The sequence below is a fragment of the Pongo abelii genome, chromosome 3, assembly GCF_028885655.2.
Source record: "Pongo abelii isolate AG06213 chromosome 3, NHGRI_mPonAbe1-v2.0_pri, whole genome shotgun sequence".
NCBI classification, from domain to species: Eukaryota; Metazoa; Chordata; class Mammalia; order Primates; family Hominidae; genus Pongo; species Pongo abelii.
Genome location: NC_071988.2, coordinates 129,553,152 through 129,576,795, shown reverse-complemented (window position 1 = coordinate 129,576,795; position 23,644 = coordinate 129,553,152). Strand labels below are relative to the sequence as shown.

The window sequence follows — 23,644 nt, the reverse complement described above, 5'->3', positions numbered from 1 at the left end:
TTTCTGGTACTTATTTTCCATCCCATATTAAGGCAGATTGCACTACTTTGGTTCTATACCCAGTTTTTATAAGAAGAGAAAGATACGGCCTAACAAACAGAGATACAAAGAAATTAGTGGTTATCTGAGAATGCAGGTGAGAATGGCAGTGACTGCAAGTGGGCTGGAAGTTTCTTTTTGGGTTACAGAAATGTTCTAAAATTAGTAATGATGGTTGCATAATTCTGTAAGTTTATTAAAAATCATTTCATTTTACCCTTAAAACAATTTAATTTTATGATATTGAGTTATCACTCAATTAAGCTGTTAAAAAAGGTATAGCCCACCAGGTGCAGTGGCTCACGCCTATAATCCCAGCACTTTGGGAAGCTGAGGCAGGTGGATCACTTGAGCCCAGGAGTTTGAGACCAGCCTGGGCAACATGACAAAACCCTGTCTCTCCTAAAAATACAAAAATTAGCCATGGTGGGGTGTACCTGTAATCCCAGGTACTCGAGAAGCTGAGGCATGAGAATCACTTGAACCTGGGAGGCAGAGGTTGCAGTGAGATGAGATGGTGCCACTGCACTCCAGCCTGGGCAACAGAGTGAGACTGGGTCTCGAAAAACAAAAAAATAGCCCATCACGATAAATTATTTCTAAAGAACTAGAAAACTGAGGGGAGGAGCCAAGATGGCTGAATAGAAACAGCTCCGGTCTACAGCTCCCAGCGTGAGCGACGCAGAAGACAGGTGATTTCTGCATTTCCATCTGAGGTACCGGGTTCATCTCACTAGGGAGTGCCAGACAGTGGGCACAGGTCAGTGGGTGCGCGCACCATGCGCGAGCCAAAGAAGGGTGAGGCATTGCCTCACTTGGGAAGCGCAAGGGGTCAGGGAGTTCCCTTTCCTAGTCAAAGAAAGGGGTGACAGACGGCACCTGGAAAATCGGGTCACTCCCACCCGAATACTGCGCTTTTCCAACGGGCTTAAAAAACGGTGCACCAGGAGATTATATCCCACACCTGGCTTAGAGGGTCCTACGCCCATGGAGTCTCGCTGATTGCTAGCACAGCAGTCTGAGATCAAACTGCAAGGCGGCAGCGAGGCTGGGGGAGGGGCGCCCGCCATTGCCCAGGCTTGCTTAGGTAAACAAAGCAGCTGGGAAGCTCGAACTGGGTGGAGCCCACCACAGCTCAAGGAGGCCTGCCTGCCTCTGTAGGCTCCACATCTGGGGGCAGGGCACAGACAAACAAAAAGACAGCAGTAACCTCTGCAGACTTAAATGTCCCTGTCTGACAGCTTTGAAGAGAGCAGTGGTTCTCCCAGCATGCAGCTGGAGATCTGAGAACGGGCAGACTGCCTCCTCAAGTGGGTCCCTGACCCCTGACCCCCGAGCAGCCTAACTGGGAGGCACCCCCCAGCAGGGGCAGACTGACACCTCACACGGCCGGGTACTCCAACAGACCTGCAGCTGAGGGTCCTGTCTGTTGAAGGAAAACTAACAAACAGAAAGGACATCCACACCAAAAACCCATCTGTACATCACCATCATCAAAGACCAAAAGTAGATAAAACCACAAAGATGGGGAAAAAACAGAGCAGAAAAACTGGAAACTCTAAAAAGCAGAGCACCTCTCCTCTTCCAAAGGAATGCAGTTCCTCACCACCAACGGAACAAAGCTTGATGGAGAATGACTTTGACGAGCTGAGAGAAGAAAGCTTCAGACGATCAAATTACTCCAAGCTACGGAAGGATATTCAAACCAAAGGCAAAGAAGTTGAAAACTTTGAAAAAAATGTAGAAGAATGTATAACTAGAATAACCAATACAGAGAAGTGCTTAAAGGAGCTGATGGAGCTGAAAACCAAGGCTCGAGAACTACGTGAAGAATGCAGAAGCCTCAGGAGCCGATGCCATCAACTGGAAGAAAGGGTATCAGCGATGGAAGATGAAATGAATGAAATGAAGCGAAAAGGGAAGTTTAGAGAAAAAAGAATAAAAAGAAATGAGCAAAGCCTCCAAGAAATATAGGACTATGTGAAAAGACCAAATCTATGTCTGATTGGTGTACCTGAAGTGACGGGGAGAATGGAACCAAGTTGGAAAACACTGTGCAGGATATTATCCAGGAGAACTTCCCCAATCTAGCAAGGCAGGCCAACATTCAGATTCAGGAAATACAGAGAACACCACAAAGATACTCCTCCAGAAGAGCAACTCCAAGACACATAATTGTCAGATTCACCAAAGTTGAAATGAAGGAAAAAATGTTAAGGGCAGCCAGAGAGAAAGGTCGGGTTACCCTCAAAGGGAAGCCCACAGACTAACAGCAGATCTCTCAGCAGAAACTCTACAAGCCAGAAGAGAGTGGGGGCCAATATTCAACATTCTTAAAGAAAAGAATTTTCAACCCAGAATTTCATATCCAGCCAAACTAAGCTTCATAAGTGAAGGAGAAATAAAATCCTTTACAGTCAAGCAAACGCTGAGAGATTTTGTCACCACCAGGCCTGCCCTAAAAGAGCTCCTGAAGGAAGCGCTAAACATGGAAAGGAACAACCAGTACCAGCTGCTGCAAAATCATGCTAAAATGTAAAGACCATCGAGACTAGGAAGAAAATGCATCAACTAACGAGCAAAATAACCAGCTAACATCATAATGACAGGATCAAATTCACACATAACAATATTAACTTTAAATGTAAATGGACTAAATGCTCCAATAAAAGACACAGACTGGCAAATTGGATAGAGTCAAGACCCATCAGTGTGCTGTATTCAGGAAACCCATCTCACGTGCAGAGACACACATAGGCTCAAAATAAAAGGATGGAGGAAGATCTACCAAGCAAATGGAAAGCAAAAAAAGGCAGGGGTTGCAATCCTAGTCTCTGATAAAACAGACTTTAAACCAACAAAGATCAAAAGAGACAAAGAAGGCCATTACATAATGGTAAAGGGATCAATTCAACATGAAGAGCTAACTATCCTAAATATATATGCACCCAATACAGGAGCACCCAGATTCATAAACCAAGTCCTGAGTGACCTACAAAGAGACTTAGACTCCTACACATTCATAATGGGAGACTTTAACACCCCACTGTCAACAGTAGACAGATCAACGAGACAGAAAGTCAACAAGGATACCCAGGAATTGAACTCAGCTCTGCACCAAGCGGACCTAATAGACATCTACAGAACTCTCCACCCCAAATCAACAGAATATACATTTTTTTCAGCACCACACCACACCTGTTCCAAAATTGACCACATAGTTGGAAGTAAAGCTCTCCTCAGCAAATGTAAAAGAACAGAAATTATAACAAACTATCTCTCAGATCACAGTGCAATCAAGCTAGAACTCAGGATTAAGAATCTCACTCAAAACTGCTCAACTACATGGAAACTGAACAACTTGCTCCTGAATGACTACTGGGTACATAACGAAATGAAGGCAGAAATAAAGATGTTCTTTGAAACCAACGAGAACAAAGACACAACATACCAGAATCTCTGGGACGCATTCAAAGCAGTGTGTAGAGGGAAATTTATAGCACTAAATGCCCACAAGAGAAAGCAAGAAAGATCCAAAATTGACACCCTAATATCACAATTAAAAGAACTAGAAAAGCAAGAGCAAACACATTCAAAAGCTAGCAGAAGGCAAGAAATAACTAAAATCAGAGCAGAACTGAAGGAAATAGAGACACAAAAAAACCCTTCAAAAAATTAATGAATCCAGGAGCTGGTTTTTTGAAAGGATCAACAAAATTGATAGACCACTAGCAAGACTAATAAAGAAAAAAAAGAGTGAAGAATCAAATAGATGCAATAAAAAATGATAAAGAGGATATCACCACCGATCCCACAGAAATACAAACTACCATCAGAGAATACTACAAACACCTCTATGCAAATGAACTAGAAAATCTAGAAGAAATGGATAAATTCCTCAACACATACACTCTCCCAAGACTAAACCAGGAAGAAGTTGAATCTCTGAGTAGACCAATAACAGGAGCTGAAATTGTGGCAATAATCAATAGCTTACCAACCAAAAAGAGTCCAGGACCAGATGGATTCACAGCCAAATTCTACCAGAGGTACAAGGAGGAACTGGTACCATTCCTTCTGAAACTATTCCAATCAATAGAAAAAGAGGGAATCCTCCCTAACTCATTTTATGAGGCCAGCATCATCCTGATACCAAAGCCAGGCAGAGACACAACCAAAAAAGAGAATTTTAGACCAATATCCTTGATGAACATTGATTCAAAAATCCTCAATAAAATACTGGCAAACCGAATCCAGCAGCACATCAAAAAGCTTATCCACCATGATCAAGTGGGCTTCATCCCTGGGATGCAAGGCTGGTTCAATATACGCAGATCAATAAATGTAATCCAGCATATAAACAGAACCAAAGACAAAAACCACATGATTATCTCAATAGATAAAGAAAAGGCCTTCAACAAAATTCAACAGCCCTTCATGCTAAAAACTCTCAATAAATTAAGTATTGAAAGGACGTATCTCAAAATAATAAGAGCTATCTATGACAAACCCACAGCCAATATCATACTGAATGGGCAAAAACTGGAAGCATTCCCTTTGAAAACTGGCACAAGACAGGGATGCCCTCTCTCACCACTCCTATTCAACACAGTGTTGGAAGTTCTGGCCAGGGCAATTAGGCAGGAGAAGGAAATAATGGGTATTCAATTAGGAAAAGAGGAAGTCAAATTGTCCCTGTTTGCAGGCGACATGATTGTATATCTAGAAAACCCCATCATCTCAGCCCAAAATCTCCTTAAGCTGATAAGCAACTTCAGCAAAGTCTCAGGATACAAAATCAATGTACAAAAATCACAAGCATTCTTATACACCAAAAATAGACAAACAGAGAGCCAAATCATGAGTGAACTCCCATTCACAATTGCTTCAAAGAGAATAAAATACTTAGGAATCCAACTTACAAGGGATGTGAAGGACCTCTTCAAGGAGAACTACAAACCACTGCTCAAGGAAATAAAAGAGGATACAAACAAATGGAAGAACATTCCATGCTCATGGGCAGGAAGAATCAATATCATGAAAATGGCCATACTGCCCAAGGTAATTTACAGATTCAATGCCATCCCCATCAAGCTACCAATGACTTTCTTCACACAATTGGAAAAAACTACTTTAAAGTTCATATGGAACCAAAAAAGAGCCCGCATCACCAAGACAATCCTAAGGCAAAAGAACAAAGCTGGAAGCATCATGCTACCTGACTTCAAACTATACTACAAGGCTACAGTAACCAAAACAGCATGGTACTGGTACCAAAACAGAGATATAGATCAATGGAACAGAACAGAGCCCTCAGAAATAATGCCGCATATCTACAACTATCTGATCTTTGACAAACCTGAGAAAAACAAGCAATGGGGAAAGGATTCCCTATTTAATAAATGGTGCTGGGAAAACTGGCTAGCCATATGTAGAAAGCTGAAACTGGATCCCTTCCTTGCACCTTATACAAAAATCAATTCAAGATGGATTAAAGACTTAAATGTTAGACCTAAAACCATAAAAACCCTAGAAGAAAACCTAGGCATTACTATTCAGGACATAGGCATGGGCAAGGACTTCATGTCTAAAATAGCAAAAGCAATGGCAACAAAAGCCAAAATTGACAAATGGGATCTAATTAAACTCAAGAGCTTCTGCACAGCAAAAGAAACTACCATCAGAGTGAACAGGCAACCTACAAAATGGGAGGAAATTTTCGCAACCTACTCATCTGACAAAGGGCTAATATCCAGAGTCTACAATGAATTCAAACAAATTTACAAGAAAAAAACAAACAACCCCATCAAAAAGTGGGCAAAGGACATGAACAGACACTTCTCAAAAGAAGACATTTATGCAGTCAAAAAACACATGAAAAAATGCTCACCATCACTGGCCATCAGAGAAATGCAAATCAAAACCACAATGAGTACCATCTCACACCAGTTAGAATGGTAATCATTAAAAAGTCAGGAAACAACAGGTGCTGGAGAGGATGTGGAGAAATAGGAACACTTTTACACTGTTGGTGGGACTGTAAACTAGTTCAACCATTGTGGAAGTCAGTGTGGCTATTCCTCAGGGATCTAGAACTAGAAATACCATTTGACCCAGCCATCCCATTACTGGGTATATACCCAAAGGACTATAAATCATGCTGCTATAAAGACACATGCACACGTGTGTTTATTGCGGCATTATTCACAATAGCAAAGACTTGGAACCAACCCAAATGTCCAACAATGATAGACTGGATTAAGAAAATGTGGCACATAGACACCATGGAATACTATGCAGCCATAAAAAATGATGAGTTCATGTCCTTTGTAGGGACATGGATGAAACTGGAAATCATCATTCTCAGTAAACTATCGCAAGAACAAAAAACCAAACACTGCATATTCTCACTCATAGGTGGGAAATGAACAATGAGAACACATGGACAAAGGAAGGGGAACATCACACTCTGGGGACTATTGTGGGGTGGGGGGAGGGGGGAGGGATAGCGCTGGGAAATATACCTAATGCTAGATGACGAGTTAGTGGGTGCAGCGCACCAGCATGGCACATGTATACATATGTAACTAACCTGCACATTGTGCACATGTACCCTAAAACCTAAAGTATAATAATAATAATAAATAAATAAATAAATAAAAAGAACTAGAAAACCAAGGAACATCCCATACCCTCTTATTAACTTCTGGGCTCACTTATCCCTTTAAAGTGTTGTACTTACCAGCTGAGCACTACTTTTGCAGTGACTCTGAAATAACCACATTTCTAAATTTTCTTTTTATTATTATTATTATACTTTAAGTTTTAGGGTACATGTGCACAATGTGCAGGTTAGTTACATATGTATACATGTGCCATGCTGGTGTGCTGCACGCAGTAACTCGTCATTTAGCATTAGGTATATCTCCTAATGCTATCCCTCCCCCCTCCCCCCACCCCACAACAGTCCCCAGAGTGTGATGTTCCCCTTCCTGTGTCTATGTGTTCTCATTGTTCAATTCCCATCTATGAGTGAGAACATGCAGTGTTTGGTTTTTTGTCCTTGTGATAGTTTACTGAGAATGATGATTTCCAATTTCATCCATGTCCCTACAAAGGACATGAACTCATCATTTTTTATGGCTGCATAGTATTCCATGGTGTCTATGTGCCACATTTTCTTAATCCAGTCTATCATTGTTGGACATTTGGGTTGGTTCCAAGTCTTTGCTATTGTGAATAGTGCCGCAATAAACATACGTGTGCATGTGTCTTTATAGCAGCATGATTTATAGTCCTTTGGGTATATACCCAGTAATGGGATGGCTGGGTCAAATGGTATTTCTAGTTCTAGATCCCTGAGGAATTGCCACACTGACTTCCACAAGGGTTGAACTAGTTTACAGTCCCACCAACAGTGTAAAAGTGTTCCTATTTCTCCACATCCTCTCCAGCACCTGTTGTTTCCTGACTTTTTAATGATTACCATTCTAACTGGTGTGAGATGGTATCTCATTGTGGTTTTGATTTGCATTTACATTTCTAAATTTTCTACAGACAAGATCAAGAACTATCTAATGAAAAGCAAACTGTTTAACAAAATTTGTGTAAACTGTGCTCTAAAAATACACTTGTAACTGAACAGCATGAAATGACAAAAAAGATGGATTTTCTAGCAAAATTCATCAAAATTTACTATGAGTTAGATTAAAAGAGGGAAAATCGGTCTATTTCTCACTTAAAAAAAAAAATGGCCAGGTAGACCATTCAATACTTGTTGAAATGAATACAGTACTTACCCACAGCAAATATTAGCTGTAAAAATTTGAAAACAATAAACTGTAGAACTGAGAGTATCTCACAAGCAGGGATGATCTGCAGTCCACAGTGTAGCATACAGAGATGGTGGAAGACTGCTCACCTGTATCAACTGTTTCTGCCTTAATGACGTTGATATAATAAGGTACCTTGAATACAACTGGAAGTTCCACAGGATATTTTAAAATTTGGCTTCTTTTTTTAGACATTTCCTAGCTGTGAGGCTTTCTGTTGGTGACTGGAAAATTTGATGATTAAATCTGATTCTTAGCATATTTTGGAAAGGGAGAAATTGCAGCCCTGGGATTGTGAAGCTAAAGCTCTCCAGAAGGAGAATCTTAAAAGAAGATGGAGTCACATGGGAAGCTGCTTTAATAATCCATGGTACAATATGGAAAATGCAGTAAGGTGAATGAATGGACAAATGAAAAAATAAAGGAGAGAATAGATAAATAGGTAGGTAGGTGGATTAACTAGATAGGTATGTTAATGGACAGATAGATAGGGCTACCCAAACCCTGAAGATAGAAGAAGACTGTAAAACAAGGTCAAAGACTAGGGGATATTTAAAATAATTCTTCACATTTCCATTCAAATATACCCTAGATGAGAGGTTCTCAAAGTTAAGGTGTGAGAGTGGGGAGCATATCATACATTTGAGCTTTTCCCAAATGACGGTTTATGCTTGCTCCCAATCCCTTTTCCCCAGCTCCATTTCTGACACATCTAGAGGTTCTGTAGGGTAGGGAAGACAGGACTCCCCAAAGAGTGTCTTCCTTCTTGACCTAGATGTTTTCGGTGTTTAGTAGAAAGAGCAAGGCTGAGGCCGGACACAGTGGCTCACGCCTGTAATCCCAGCACTTTGGGAAGCCAAGGTGGGTGGATCATGAGGTCAGGATATCGAGATCATCCTGGCCAACATGGTGAAACCCCACCTCTACTAAAAATACAAAAGTTAGCCAGGCAAGGTGGTGCGCACCTGTAGTCCCAGCTACTCAGGAGGCTGAGGCAGGAGAACCACTTAAACCCAGGAGGTGGAGGTTGCAGTGAGCCGAGATTGCACCACTGCACTCCAGCCTGGGCGACAGAATGAGACTCCATCTAAAAAAAAAAAAAAAAAAAGAAAAGAAAAGAAAGAGGAAAGAGTGAGGCGGAAATTTTCTACTTTCCATCCCTTTTTGGACTTATTGCTAGTGAAGTATGACATACCCATAGCCTCAGATAATAAGTTGGGTTGAAGGCTTATCTTTGTGTTAAAATGCTTATCTACTTTAGCAGATGAACAAAGGAAGTCCCTATAATATAAACAGACATTTGCACTTTCAATAACCTAAACTATCATTTTACTAATTCACAAAAAAACTTTACAGGATAGATATGTGGTCACTAGAATCATTTTGTACAAGACAGACACGTGGTCACTAGAAACATTTCATACAACTTGCATTACCTGTTCCATGTTTAATGGTCAAACAAAAGCAGCCAGCACTTGTTTAGGCCAAACACCCTGGGAGCTTTATCAGTAAGGTTAAATATAACAGCCTAACTGAACAACAGTGATAATTATCTGCTTCTACATTCCTAGCTTTCCTTATATATCCTGAAGATTTATATACCTAGAAACTGATTCTCTTAGGTTTTAATACCTCAGGGTTTAATTTACTCTGTAATAGGAGGCTGCATAGATTACCTATTGAAGTGAGAGGTGTTGAAAACCTTAAAAAACATCCCATTTTTGTTTTGTTTTGTTTAGACGGGATATCTTTCTGACATCCAGGCTGCAGTAAACTCCTAGGCTCAAGGAATCTTCCTGCCACAGCATCCTGAGTAGCTAGGACTGCAGGTGCACACCACCATGCCAGCTAATTTTTTAAATAATTTTTTTTTTTTGGTAGAAATATGGGTCTTGCTATGTTCCCCAGTCTGGTCTCATACTCCTAGCCTCAAGTGATTCTCCCAAGTCAGCCTCCTAAAATGCTGGGATTATGGGTGTGAGCCACCACACCCAGTCCCATTTAAGTTTTAAAATAAGATATTTAAGACTTACATTGGAGTTAATATTTTCTCCTAAGAATAATGGCTAGTCCAGGGAAGAAAGAAAAGCAAAACCTGAGTCTAGTAGTTTAACATTATATTCCCCAAACCACGTAACACTCTCTAAATGAAACTAGAGATCTCCTTCTAAGTAAATAGATCATAATCAAAGTCAACAGTATATTTCCTTGTCAACCACAAAAAATTTCCTAGATTTGGAAACATAATCTTGTTGCAGAAAAATCAGGATAAAAAATGAAATGAAAAAAAAAGAATAGTTCTCTTAAAATAACTTTATAACTCTCTATTTTAATACAGCTCTTGTATTCCGTGACCTTCAGATTATTTTAGAAATCCACATATTGATTGCTCCCTCTACCACATGGAGACCAGTGTATATATTTCATACTGTTTCAAAGAAATGTTGCAAAGCATAATAAAAACAGGCGACTGAAACGGGTATTTAAAAATGACTTCTTGAAACATTGCTTGCTGTTTACTAGTGCAATGGAAGAGATAACCTCTCTGTTTTGAGATTTAAGCAAAGTTACCTTTAAGCAAAAATCTATAGAAGTGAGTTAGATAATCCTGCTCTGTACGGAGATAAAGGCAGACTTGAGGAGAAACATTTAACCAGGTGCTGTGGCTAGAACATTTGGTGGTTACAGTGGATGGCACATGCCTAAGAACAGGAAGTTTACTCAATCCCTGTGCTGCTGCAGAAATGGCACCTAGATACACTTCAATATCATTTCCTGGAAGGAGTCTAACGTCCAGAATTAGACATTGATATTTATTTAAAATATAATGGGTTACTGGTTATTACATTTGTGCTTTGTGCTCTGTGCTAACAAAATGAGTTCAAGAAATAGCTTAATACAGCCTGAGAGGTTTAGGGGCACATTTCCTAGAAGCAGGAATTGGGCACTCAAAAATTATTAAGGAGAAGGTTGGTTCTAGAATCTGTACTTTGAACAGTTTAGTTCCATCACTTGCTGCAATTTACCAGGCCTTAGTATATGGCATTGTGGAGTGGGGAGCATGAGGGCTAGAAAGCTCCTAGTGTCCTGAAGTCCTATGCTTCAGTCCACCTGGGTTCTTCAAGGTAGAGCAGGGTCTTCATTAAAAGAAAAGGAAAAAATAGAGAAAGAGAGACAACACAGAAGACCCAGAAAGGACTGTAAGTCCTCCATTTTTCATTTTCTTATGCCAACCACAAAAATGTTCCACAAATGAAGTAATAAACAATGTAGACCATTCATATACAGTCTATACTATTTTCCACTTCCATTTAAAAATACAAGGCTGTTTTTCTTTTCTTTGTTAACTTTTAAGTTCAGGGGTACAGATGCAGGCTTGTTACACAGGTATATGTGTGTCATGGGGGTTTGTTGTACAGATTATTTCATCACCCAGGTATTAAGCCCAGCATCCATCAGCTATTCTCCTGATGCTCTCCCTCCTCCCACCCTCCACCCTTCGGTGTATTTTGTTTCCCTCTATGTGTCCATGTGTTCTCAATATTTAGCTTCCACTTATAAGTAAGAACACATGGTATTTGTTTTTCTGTTCCTGCATTAGTTTGCTAAGGATAATGGCCTCCAACTCCATCCATGTCCCTGCACAGAACATGATCTCATTCTTTTTTATGGCTGCATAGTATTCCATGGTACATATGTACCATATTTTCTTTATCCAGTCTATCATCAATGGCCATTTAGGTTATTCTGTGTCTTTGCTTTTGTGAATAGGGCTGCAATGAACAGACATGTGCATGTGTCTTTATAGCAGAACGATTTATGCAGGGCTGGTTTTTCCAGAGTTGCTTTCCCATGAGTGACTAAATAAGCCACTGCTTTCAAGTGGTATGAAACTATAAAAAGGTACACCTTCTCTAAAGCTATTAAGGTTGTTGTAATAGGCTGTAGGTTCTCCTAGAACTTAAACTGTTATGTTGCTTTTAAATAAATAATTGTCTCTCAAAAGCATTTATTTGACCAGTGCTTCCAATCACAGGCTTCAGAGATTGGTTTCTGCAAATAACCTAAAAATGATGATTTATGTTCTTCAAATTTGGCTCTAGGAAGAGGGACCCAGATATCTCAACCCAACCCTTCATTGAAGACATGAGGTAGAGACATGAAGAGAATAACCTAAGACATGAAATTTACCTAAAATATTAAAATCATGAATCTAACAGAATGCCATTTAAACAATTTTAAGGAATGCAAGTGACAATGATATTGATACTTAAAATATACTTATACAATATTTATCTATTGAATTTTCATTTATTCTAATAAATCAAGGAAATGAAGAAACTGCCATAAAATGTAAATTTCCAAAATGTTCACTAGAAAGTTTGTATACTTAAAAAAATCACTTGGAAATAAATTTGGTTTATTCATCATAGTACTTAAGTACTGTTTTAGATAACATTAGTGGCTTAGTATATGGATATTCAGAATGGCTACCAACAGACATAGTCTCCTAGGGAAAAATAAGGTTCTTTAGAACTAAATCCCTATGTTGCTAGCTCTAGAGCAAGTAAACTAATCCAGTAACCTTCAGGGAATGATGCATTTCTCTCTTAAAACAGGCAGAACAGCTCACTCAAGACTTTTATTTCCATTTGTGACCACCTGTGCTGGTTCACAAAGTTGCAAAGCAAAGTTTCTAATAAACAAATGCGTCTTTTGTTGCCTACTCTACTAAAGTAATGCCCCCTGTACAGAGCTTGAACATTCCATCACAAAGCTTTGGTGGCTGTTGGCACAATAATGATTGTGGAGTGTCTATTTGTACACCATTAATTACGCTGTGATCCCTAGTGAACTGCCTGTTTTTCTTTTGCAAAAACCTAGAACACGGTATACAGCTCTTATTTTGTATTTCTTTTAGATATATTATAAAACAAGAAATTTAGCTCCAATGTATCCAAGCTGTCCCTTCAGAAGGTGATCAGAAAAGAGAAATGAGTTTGGAAAAGAAAAGGAATAGCTGAACAAGAGTAAGAGTTTTTGCAATAAAGCCTTAAAAGAGAATAAAAATGTGGAAAAGTGAAGGTAGACACTGGAGCTGCACTTACGTAGTTCTTAGGAGCCCAAAGTAAGACATGTTCTGTAAAAGTAAAACTTACAGGGCGATCAATCCTTGCCATTAAAATCCTGAGTATTTGGATGAAAATCCAAATTGTGGTGGGAACTGTGGGCAGGTGCTCTTACACAGCAATGTGATATTAAAATTCTATAGACTGAACTGAAATATTTCTACTGTGGCAATAGTAAATCGTATACAGAACCACAATTAAAACTAATTTACCATGTGAAAAAGTCAGATACTCTATCAGGAACAGTTCATTATTGTATGTAAATAAACACAGCATAAGTATATAATAAATTTTAGATTAATAATATATAAAATATAATTTTGATTATTTATATAATCAAGGCTTTCATCTGGGGCCTTGATGCTCATCTTTCTTTGCACATTAAGTCTGTTTTTCATTTTCACATTCTTTTCATATCCCTCGTATGTATATGAAGGCAAGTGATTTCAGAAATCTAAACCCTGAGAAAACATGGGTAACAGAGAAGAACTTTTGCTGTGATATCTACTTCTGCAGTGAGTAGAGAAACAGAAGTAGAAGATAAATCTGAGGTGAGCCAGAACTCATTTCTTTACTTCCTATTTGAAGCTGATTTCCCCTATACCTTCTCTGACAAATCATAGGCAAAAGAGTTCCTGTGACTAAATATTTCCCAATTACCAATAATAAGAACTTCCTACAGAATGTCTCATTGACAAATTAGCACACAAGCTTCTACCCTATTCTAATTCATGGATAAGGAACACTGGAAAGTTATTTTGAAACAAATCCCATTAAAATGTAATTTAAGCTGTAATCAGAAAGGAGCATAAGAACTGCAGTGAACTGCTGGTAGAATCATAAATTGGTACCATTCTTTTGAGAATCTCTTTGTAAAAATATGATGAGCTTTAGAAATGCTTTTATCTTTTGACATAGTAATTCTACTACTGTTCAGATTTTGAAATTGTGGATAAGTGATTCTGGATATGTAAGACTGAAAAACCAGAACCACACTGTCCATCAAAATGGGACTAGTTACATTATAAATAAATGTATATTATATAAAGAAAATTGTGTTATATAAATTACATGGTTACTGGAAGGGTGATACTACATGGAACATTTACTTCACTTTTTATCTTTTTTTGCATTGAAAAAATAAATAAGCAGCATGTTTTAATTTTACTGCCCAAAAAGACAAAGGTGGTTCTTCTTATTGTTTTTTTAAGAGAAGGGGTCTCACTCTGTCACCAAGGCTGGAGTGCAGTGGCACAATCATAGCTTACTGCAGCCTCTAACTCCTGGGCTCAAGCAATCCTCCTGCCTTAGCCTCCTGAGTAGCTGGTACTACAGATGCACAATACTGTGCTTGGCTAAGATAATTATTCATTCAATAATATTTAGTGAGTGCCAACTATGTACTAGTCACTGTTCTAGGGATATAACAATTTAAAAAAAAAGTCACTTCCCTCATGGAGCTTGAATTCTGCTAATGTAAGACAATAATAATGAAAGATTAAAAGTGCTACGAAGACAAAGCAGGATGGGACGTTAAAGTAACAGGGGGGCTATTCAAATTAGGCTCACCAGGCTTATGAGATAACACTCAATTTAAAATTTTAAATGAACAACCATTGTCAGGAAGAAAAATCAGTGCACCATCAAGTCAAAAGAACATCAGGAACATCTATGTTCCAACCTACTGAGATCCAATTACAGTAAATGCCCTCTAGAAACCTGTACTAATATAACTTTCTAAAACTAAAAAGATTCCTCTGAAGATGCTCCCATACTTACTCAATTATGGATTTTTGCCTTTGAGTTCTTTTCTATTTATAATAGATCAAAACAGCATGTGTATAGTATTCTAATTACACCGGTCATGATGGACTTTTATTTCATTGATCATCCCAGTGCTGCTTTTTAAAATAAGTGTTTAATGCATATTAGACTTTTTTAAAAAGGCTAAAGATGCAATATTATAAGCAGAGGAAGAATAAAAAGCATTATGTGGAGACACAAAAGTTAAAGCTATCAAATATCTAACAAGAATTTAGAATTTGACCTTCAATGCAGACATTTTTAAATTTTATCTTGAGTAAATGGGATAGAAACTACAGGTATAGAAAACTTTTAAAACTGTACCCTGGGTTGAATGAAAAACAGTGACCAAACTCAAGATACCCGTACTTGCCAGTTAAATATGTAGCAATTGTTAATACTATTGCTGATAGCCTAGAAGGTAAAGTAAACAGACAGCCAACAAAGACAGAATTATTTATGTCCTCCTGTTCTGTGCAGAATTGGGTCCTAAGTGCTAAGGAAGGCAGCAGAACAGAAAGCTGGCTCCCGTCCTCAAGGCATTTTTGATTCAGTAACTGCTTTTTCCCCTCTTCCCAAACAGAAGTCACTTAAAAAGAACAATGAGAGATAAAAACTTTTACAAATTAGAAAACAGCCTGAAATAACATTTGAAGTTTAGTGAAACCATATGCCAGGTAGAGGTAAAAGTGAAAAGTAAATTCAAATGACAGAAATAAAATGGGAAAAAGACTGGTTATATATAATTTAACAGGAATTTTTAAAACATCTAAGGTATATAGATAAAAACTGAAAATAAAATCAGAAATAAGTAAAATAGTCTCTCTCTCTCTCTCTGTTAATAGCCTTTTAAAATGCCAAGCTCCACCTATCAGCAGTGAATAGAAAATCAGCCAAGTAGTTATCCTATTTGGTTTGGCACTGGTCTATCCATGGGAGTGAACTATGATCAAAACTGTTTTCTAAAGGGTGAAATGGGCTTAGAAAAACACAGGATGATTAAAATCGCTGTCTCTAAACCTGAACATAATGCCAAGAGGTAGTCAGGAAACATTACAAACTCAATGTTCAATTAGCATTAGGAAGCTAAAAGATGTAATTTTATAGTTAATCTTATTTCCATTAAATCTGATTGTCATTGATGACTATATAAATAAAAGTGCTTGCCTATAAATAATCACTTTAAATTGCTTTTTAAAATATAAAATGCTATCAAAAATTTATATTTAAAAATATCAAAGAATTATACTTCTTTGCTTCCCATGAAACAAAGAAGCAGCCTAGAAAATGAGTTTTTGTTTTTATTGTTTCTAAAATTATCTCTTATAGCATAATCTGCATCAATAAGCATAGGACATTGGGAGCCCATTTCCAAAGCTTATACCAAACCAAACGAAACCAAAAATGACATTCTGGTTAATGTGCATCTATACTTTAGAGGCAATCTTAAAATTGGCAAAAGTGATTATGGGTTAATGGCGGGTATCTTTAAAGGAAAAGAACGAATTCCATCTAAGAGTTCATAGCTCTAAGAACAAAGAAAAAGCAGATGCTTACAGCTCACGTACCAAAACACACTTGCCATTTCCTTCCACTCACGCACCTCCTCTTCCATTTCTTATCACAGTAAACGGTACCACCATCCAATCAGCTACTCGGAGTAAATAAATGTTAGCTATTACCCAACTTCAAACTCCCTCCCCTGCTCACCCGAAAATCACTACAAATCCTGTCCATTTTAATCTCCCATCTATTTACCTCTGCTCTCTTTTCACAGACATCTCTTACTTACAGAGGACAGACATAAGTCCAAACAAATCAACAGCCACAACAATTTTTAAATGGATCCAATCCATCCACTAAAAAGATACATACAAGATTATTTTATAAATAAAAGGCTGATATAGTATTAGGAATAGCAGGCATCACTAGTACTTTTACAACTAGAGTACAAAGTAAAAGTATTAAGAGAAAATAAATAGAGAACAGCTCACCAAGAAGATATAAAATCATGGACATTCCTACACAAGGAAAAACTGACAGCTCCACAATCATGGTATTTAATGCAGCACTCCCTTCCTCTCTAGTTTTGTTCCTAATCTATTTCCTGCTTTACTGACCTTGTTAAAGACCTTAAATGGCTCCCTATTACCCAAAAGTCCATGGCTTATTTTGACTTAAGAAAAAATTTATAATAGAAAATCTCAAACATAATGAAAGTAGAAAATACTACAGTGAACCCCATTAGCTATAACAATTATCACAGGAAATCTTTTTTTTTTTTAATCTGTCCTCTACTCTGTATTTTTGGAAGCAGTCTCAGAGACCACGTAATTTCATCTGTAAAATAGAGATTCTTTTTTCCCCAACATGACCCTAATGCCATTTTTACACCTAACAAAATTAACACAATTTACTTAAAAAAACAAATACCTAGTCAGGTCACCTTTATCCAATTACTTATTCTCAAGACTGCTTTTTAGATGGTGGCATGTCCTTCTGACATCTATTGTTTCTTAGCGTTGCTTACAAGGCTTTTCATAATCTGGCCCCTACCTTCACTTCCAGCCTCAATTTTTGAAACTAGTTTTTTTTTCCATCCCCTAAATCCTGCGCTTCCACCATATTTACTGAATTTCTGTTCATTTCACATGCAATATCCCCTCTTATCAAGCTTTATGTAAAATTTTTTTAGCAGCCTAAACTTCTTCCCAATCCCATCCACTTGCTTACACCCTTGGCTCTCGTGCTTCAGGTCTCAGCAGATGTCACATCCTCCAACAAACCTTTCCTGCTACAACTCCCTGGTATGTGCTACTGGACCTAGAAATGAACTTTCAAATACAGCACTCACTACCCAGTGTCCCCTCTCCCCTAAATTCCCTTTTAAAAAGAAACACTAATTTATAACCACCAACCTTCCCCTCTTGGGTGCTTTGTGCCCAACATGTTCATGGTATGGCTACCATTCTTTACTTCTACCTTTTGACCTATATTCATGCACAATTACACAAATCTCTTAAAAATGGTGTTCTGTAAGTACAAATCAGACTTGTTCAAAGGCTGTCAATAGTAAGAAAATGCACAAAATTACTTGAACATAATATTCAATAATCATAAAGCTTTCAAATGTGAAAAATATCCAGGTGTGCTAAAGGCAGGTACAAAAGGGATAGTGGAAAAAGAAAATCCTAACTCTAAAATAGGGCTCCAGAATCCTATGGTTACAGAAGCAGAAAAAGGCTTCATTTTATTCTGAAAATGGCAGCAACTTTTTTTTTTTTGAGACAAAGTCTCACTCTGTCGCCCAGGCTGGAGTGCAGTGGCACGATCTCTGCTCACTGCAACCTCCTCCTCCTGGGTTCAAGCAATTCTTGTGCCTCAGCCTCCCGAGTAGCTAGGATTACAGGCGCCCACCACAACGCCCAGCTAATTTTTGTATTTTTGATAGAGACAAGGTTTCACCATGTTGGCCAGGCTGGTCTCAAATTCCCGACCTTAGGTGATCCACCTGCCTAGGCCTCCCAAACTGCTGGGATTACAGGCAAGAGCCTCCATACCTGGCGAGCAGCAACTTTAAGAATAAGAATGCACTCATCAAGGGCATTATTGCTCTTCAACAGATAACGGCCTAAATACACACTTTTTTTGCAGAGGTTTTTACTGAAGTGCAATCAGAAACCTTAATTTGAAGATCAACTGTAAAAAAGAGTTTTCTAGGAAATGTTGGTTGACCACTTTGTGTAGCTTTCCTTACCTACGATAAAATCATGTAAAACTAAGTAAAAGTGAAAATTTCTCCAAGCCTTTAACAATCTAATTTATATTGCAAACCCAAGTGATTATTATATTGTGGCTTTGTTATTTTAAGCTTTTATTTGGAAAAGTATTTACAAATATACACTTTAAACAATTTCATCAACATTGTGATCATGCAGAGCTAATTGGACTTTATCACTATTATGCTATATTTCCTCTGCCAAAAATATATTTTTATTTCAGTTTAACAACACTAGATTGGAATATTTCCAAGTGTTTAAAAATTTTGACTATGTATCCTATTAATGATTTAAATTTATATAGCCTGTGCTTGATTCGGCAACACATATACTAAAATTGGAATGATACAGAGATTAGCATGGCCCCCGCACAAGGGTAATACACAAATTCGCGAAGTGTTCCATATAAAAAGAAAAAATTTATATAGCCTAGACTTAAGAATAAGAGCTATAGCTAACACTCATATAGTACTTGCTATTGCCCAAACGCCATAGTTTTAAATGCTTTGGTTGTCTTATCTAATCATCCCCACAACTCTATGAGATTAAATATTATTACCCATATTTTACAGATGAGCACAGAGATATTAAGTGAATTGCCCAAGGTCACCAACTAGTAAGCAGGGAAGCCAGCATTTGGCACTTTGGTAGCTCTGACTCGGCAGGCTGTTCTACCCCTCTTTGGGAAAAGCATCGCAAATGAGCACACAGCTTCAGGGTGAATTCTTACAGCAAAGAAAAGGAAATGGGATAGCACAGCCCTGCTATGTCAGAAGAACCAACATCAGACATCAGTGGATTCTCATAGCAACGTCTCCCCTGCTGCTTCCCCTTGACACACAGGAAAAATGTTCCAGAATCAACTGGGAAGACTGGCATTGCATTTATAAATGTAATTCCCAGGCTGGGTCGGTATCTCCTCCAACCTTTCCAATTACGTTCATTTCAGATATAGGGGACAGAAATGCTCCAGAAAAGAACTAGACCATATTTGGAGGAGGAGAGAAGGAGTGCACCCTTCCTCTGTGTTGTGAACTATGTCGAGGAGAGCAGTATGTTACAGTACAGAGAATCTTGGGGAGGCCATGTGCATGTGTCTTCAGGCCTCCATCTCCTTTCAACTTGAGGAGCTCTGCTTTTCCTTCTGTTTTAGAGGGGTTACCCAAAATCTCATCTGAAATCTGGGTTCCATGGCTAAAGAAGTTTAAAAACTGATAGTGCCATGACAAAGCCCTGGATCAGAAGTCAAGAAACCAGAATCTCTCTCTCAATTTGGCCACAAACAAGTCATGATTAATCCTGGGTCAGTAATTTTGCAATCTTGGGTTGTAGCTTTCTCAGTGTAACACCATTACTTTACAGATTTCTAAGACTCTTGGCCATATTAAAAATATATCCTTATATAAAACGAAAGAAATAAAAGATATGTTAGTGACCTCACCAAAGAAAGTTAAAAAAGGTAAATAAAAATCCCATGTCTCACAGAAAGAAAAGAAGTAGGGTAAGGTAATTTATTGATAAAGAAGGTACTAACCATCATATGATCTAGTGCTCAGAACACCACCGTGAGATTAGTCCCATCATATAAGAAATCAATATTTCCCAAACACTTTTTTGGTTTTTTTTTTTTTTTTTTTTTTTTTGAGACAGAGCTTTGCTCTTGTCGCCCAGGCTGGAGTGCAATGGTGCGATCTCAGCTCACTGCAACCTCCGCCTCTCCTGCCTCAGCCTCCTGAGTAGCTAGGATTACAGGTGCACACCACCACGCCCAGCTAATTTTTCTGTTTTTAGTAGAGACAGGGTTTTGCCATGTTAGCCAGGCTGGTCTCCAACTCCTGACCTCAGGTGATCCACCTACCTCGGCCTCCCAAAGTGCTGGCGATTACAGGTGTGAGCTACAATGCCCAGCCAAGAGTTTTTTTTTAACTTGGTATTTTTATTTAGCTTGATGTAGATAATTTGTGCATAACACATCCATGTGAATTTACTATTAATAAATAACAAAATTTATTCAATAACTATGGCCCTTACAACATGCCCTTGCTAATCTCAGAAGCAAATTAAACACAGGTCAAATGTACATTGTAACATCTTAGAATCCTAAAATCCAGATTCTAACCCTGACTCTGCCACTTGATGAGAATTAATGCAATCTCCTTGGTCCTTAGTTTCTTCTGTCCTACCCCTATCACATTCTCAGATAAGGGGCTATGCTAAATGACTGGCCACTGGCATATTATAGTTGATCTTATACTTTTATTTCTTGTGGCAATCACACAGTCAGAATAAGCCACATGAAAAGGAAAATAAATTCATAGAAGAATCACCCATTAGGTTCTAGTCACTACTTAGGGCATCTGAATGGAAAAAGAGGAGACTATGGGGTTGGGGGGGATTTCTACCAGGACTGAAACCAAATAAGATCTTAATGAAGAGCTCCTGATTCAGGTTTATTAGAGAAGAAATAAGGCATTAAAGCTAATGAAAATAATTTTATAAAGTTGTAGCTGAAAGGTCATATTCCCTAGAACAAGAGATGGTTAATTAGAAGGTAAACAATGGAAAAGTTATTGGGTGAGCTCAGAGGCCAACATGAAAGAATATAAAAAAGTATTATGCTTTATAATGCTAACTGACCATTATACAGATGCAGATTCAAAATTAGGAAATAATATAATGCCAATTAGTATAAACTGGTTAGTGTTTATAAATAGTTGGTACTTTAAAAGGCCTTTTCCAAAATACCTAAAATTGAAATATAATAATATCCCAAGTAATCTGAAATTGCATATTTTGATTTAAAATTAAACTATAAATTCCATTAGCATTAATGTTTAAAGGTAGACAATTTACAGTATTAAGCTAGATGAGACCTCTCTCATAAAAGATTAGCAATCCCAGATTGTATATTTTTTTCTGGGTTGCAGACTATTCCAGTTTTAACATCATACATGACATACACACCTAAGCCAGATAGCTTTGAGAAAGCAGCTGATTATGTCTTAGAACTTTGTTAATTAAAACTATAAATTCCTATCTCAAATGCTTTTTGGAACAAATATAAACAACGTGAATTCTATCGAAGCTTATTTGAATCACTTGAGGCATTATTTATGGCTGTTTTTGAAAATGTTATGTTTGTTCAGTAATATTTTGTGAATAATACAGTTTTCCACCAAGTAACAGAAAGATACCTGATGAAAGATGGAGAACCTAAATTCATGTAAATAAATAGAAAAACCTCTGGGCTCTTTATAAAATAAACCAAACTTAAATGCATTTTCCCCAAACAAACATACACTTATAGAAAGTTATTCAAGGCATAAGACTGCATATAAAACAGGGATCCTACCTTCAACATTAAATTCAATGAAGCACTTTATATATTGTGACTTCAAGGAAAGCTGGAAAATTTTACAGTTCAACGGGCTTTCTCCTTTACTTTCTATAGAGATTGAAAAGTTAACCTTAAGTCACTAGGCCATTATTTTGGCAATAAATAAATCATTATATCATGTTATACACCTTAATATATACAATTTTTGTCAATTAAAAACACATATTTTAAAGGAAATCTTTATAGCTATTGAATAAAACATCACGTACTTATATTGTACAACTGACCAGAGTTTCTACCTAATTCAAAATTAACTATTATGACTGGCTTTTGAGGCAACTCTGAGAGTCACTCCCCAATCCTTTTCATCCTTTTGACTTTCAGGCCAACTACTTCCTTGGGAAACACCACCATCTCTCAGTCAGCAAAGACAGAACCAGAGAGAGAGACTCTGCAAGTTCAGGAAGAAAGGTTCCAACTACTTTTACTCTCCGTTGCATCTCCTAATGTCACCACTTTCTCAGAGCAGGGTTTAGTCACTACTACAAAACATTGCTCAGGGACTGCAGAGCCACTAGCCTGGCATGTGGTGACACATTCCCAACACAATTCTCTAACATTCTGATTTCCCTTCCAAAAATAAATTCAAGCGAAATTAGAACTCTTAAAGATCAGATTGAGATTGAATGCCACTGGCTTTCTCCCCATACCTATGCTCCTACACATCTCTTCAGCCCAACACAGGGTTTTAAAGCTCACTGCTTAACACAGGGCTATCTCTTCTGCTGGTTATGAGCTGCAAGGACAGAGTCCATGTCCTGTTTGTGTTGGTGTTCCTGGCCACTAGCCAAGAACCTGCAGCCCAGCCCTAGAATAGCAGTTGAATGAATGTGGCAGCCCACACACTCAAAGACACCAGAATTATCTTACCCTTTCCCAGAGAGCTTCAGGTACCTTTCTTTTCCTAAATGAGTCACTAATATGTCTGTATAATTATGGGTTCCATATCTGTCACAGAGCCCAAACATTTCATCTGACTTACTGTGGTTTGCTTTTTGTGATTGCATTTTTATTATATCTTATATAAAAAGGGGAATATAACAGAAGGAAAAAACAGTAAAGCCAAAACCCATATCTAGCTTCAGAGCATTACATATCCACCGGAAGCCCTAAAGCAATGCTCCATGATTGCATGGCCTTTCCGCTGCATAACCCTGAGGTCATTTTTTGATACATAATTATCAAAGTATGCAGTGCTGAAAGACCTTGAAGAGCTTTCTTAAATGATTTTATGGTTAACATTTCTATGATTGCAGTCCTTAAAATCATAAAAGAATAAATACATCCTTGGAAAAGACCTCACTTCTCTTTTTCTTCATTCCTTCACAATTCAGCCCCCACCTCTCAAGGAGCTGTCTAGAGCATGGCGAGCAAGCTAATGCTTTCCCAGAGTTTATGACAGATGCTAGTTCTAGTGTTCCCCAAATACTAACATTAATACACACAACTACTGTATAGGGTAGTCACCATTACCACCCCTATCTGAGGTATGAAGTTAGAAATGTAACAAGTGACAGAGGTAGAATTTGAACGCATCTGAGTCCAGGCTCCTGGTACCATGCTATGTTGTGATTTTCCGGGATCTTGGGCTATTTTTACAATTGGAGATGTGATTTAAGGGCAATGGATTTCCATCCTGGTGAGTTCTTCTGGGGAGAAACTGCA

General features: G+C 38.0%; 1 protein-coding gene, 1 long non-coding RNA gene and 1 other non-coding gene across 12 annotated transcripts in view; 2 read left to right on the top strand and 1 right to left on the bottom strand.

The window, feature by feature from the left end:
• Nucleotides 1–22,588, top strand: part of LOC129059050 (uncharacterized) — a 35,728-nt gene extending 13,140 nt beyond the window's left edge. For 4 of the 5 annotated variants that reach the window (XR_010139759.1, XR_010139761.1, XR_010139760.1 and 1 more), the window contains 2 exons: nucleotides 13,437–13,551; nucleotides 22,304–22,588. This is a non-coding gene — a long non-coding RNA (uncharacterized LOC129059050). Of the gene's footprint in view, nucleotides 1–12,792; nucleotides 12,902–13,436; nucleotides 13,552–22,303 lie in introns of all 5 variants that reach the window. The other variant, XR_010139758.1, reaches the window with a different exon arrangement.
• Nucleotides 1–23,644, bottom strand: part of SGMS2 (sphingomyelin synthase 2) — a 99,401-nt gene that overhangs the window by 35,054 nt on the left and 40,703 nt on the right. The window lies entirely within an intron of this gene.
• Nucleotides 18,890–18,993, top strand: LOC112133220 (U6 spliceosomal RNA). Its single transcript, XR_002914902.1, has one exon. It is a non-coding gene; the product is annotated as a U6 spliceosomal RNA (small nuclear RNA).